Here is a 1,443-nt window from a genome sequence, read left to right on the forward strand (position 1 = left end):
TTTTTTTTTTTTTTTAAATATGATTTCGACTTTTGTCGCACATTGTTCTCCTATTCTGTCCAGGATCTCCTGCACTGATCCCCCTCTGAGTGGTTGACAGTGGTAGCGGGGGACCACCTAGTTTTTCTGGTCTCATAGTCATATAGGCTGAGGCTCATATGGTCTACAAGTCCCTTGGACTAATTGTTTCTGTGTGTCTTTGGTTTTCTTCATTCTTCTCTATTCTGGGTGAGGAGAGACCCATCATTGCATTCAGATGGGTGCTTGCAAGCTTTTAAGACCCCAGTCACTACTCACCAAAGTAGGCTGTAGAACAATGTTTTTGTGTAGCATGTGATGCCAATTGAGCTTGGTGTACCCTGCGACCATGGTCCAAGCCCACAGGTCCAACTACTTGTTCCCTCAAGGTAGCTGGCTGTGGCCAAGAAGCCACCACAGCCTTATTCCTTGTCAGCTCTACTATGTACCTGGACATTCTTACAGCACATAGGAATTTGCTTGTAGAAACATTGTCTGTCAACCCTTCACATGGTCATGGGCACACTCCCCCACCCCCCGCCCCATCTAGACTTACCTGGTCATTCAGCCCATCCACCCATCTGTCCACCCATAGACCAAGGCTTGCCATCACTGACAGTGCAGTAGTTTACATGCAAAAGGGTTCATCTTTGTTGTCTCTACCTCCTATGTACCTCTCTATGTACCTCTCTATGTCTTCCTCTTCCTCAGTGCCACTGTGTTGATCATTCACTTTTGGTACATTCCCCTTCCCTTCACCCAAATAAATACTTGTCTCTACCTATCTAGATGATGGGTAATCATGCTGATACAGTTTTATGTAGTAGATTTTTGTCTTGCAGCCAAAGAAATTAGCCTGAAAAGATTTCTACTGAATACTAGAGAACTTAAAAATTGTATATGAATTGAAAGTATACATTGATTGACATGCCAAAATGTCAAAAAAATCCAAAATCCTGATAGTTTCTCTAAGTTGGTAAAAATAATTTGGACCCTGAAATTGTGAGTGTAAAATGTATTTTTGAAGAAAACATAAAACAAATTACATAACTAAAAAAGAATTTCTAAGCAATTAGCATTGTTTTCAGTAGGGTTTGTATATGCAATTGTTCATGGGTGCTAATCAGTCATATAAATGAAGGAAGGTCCCAACGGGACTGGAGTGAGCCTGGTGGACATACTCCACTAAGTGGGCGGTGCCTGTCCATCCCTAGCCTGTCACTGCTATGTGGAGAGTATAAATCTATGGCTGACGACTCTTTCTGCTGTAAAAACCTTGAATTTTCATACTCAAAACTTTTTGTTGTTGTTGTTGTTGTTAAGTGCCGTCGAGTCATTTCCGACTCATAGCGACCCCATGCACAGCAGAACGAAACACTGCCCGATCCCACACCAGCCCCACAATCCCTGCTATACTCGAGCCCA

At 42.7% G+C, this 1,443-nt stretch overlaps 1 protein-coding gene across 1 annotated transcript in view; it reads left to right on the forward strand.

Annotated features, from left to right (window-relative positions):
- Positions 1 to 1,443, forward strand: part of LMO7 (LIM domain 7) — a 320,447-nt gene that overhangs the window by 302,720 nt on the left and 16,284 nt on the right. The window lies entirely within an intron of this gene.

The sequence above is a fragment of the Orycteropus afer genome, unplaced genomic scaffold, assembly GCF_000298275.1.
Source record: "Orycteropus afer afer isolate SDZICR_OR568_19922 unplaced genomic scaffold, OryAfe1.0 scaffold00081, whole genome shotgun sequence".
In the NCBI taxonomy this organism is placed as follows: domain Eukaryota; kingdom Metazoa; phylum Chordata; class Mammalia; order Tubulidentata; family Orycteropodidae; genus Orycteropus; species Orycteropus afer.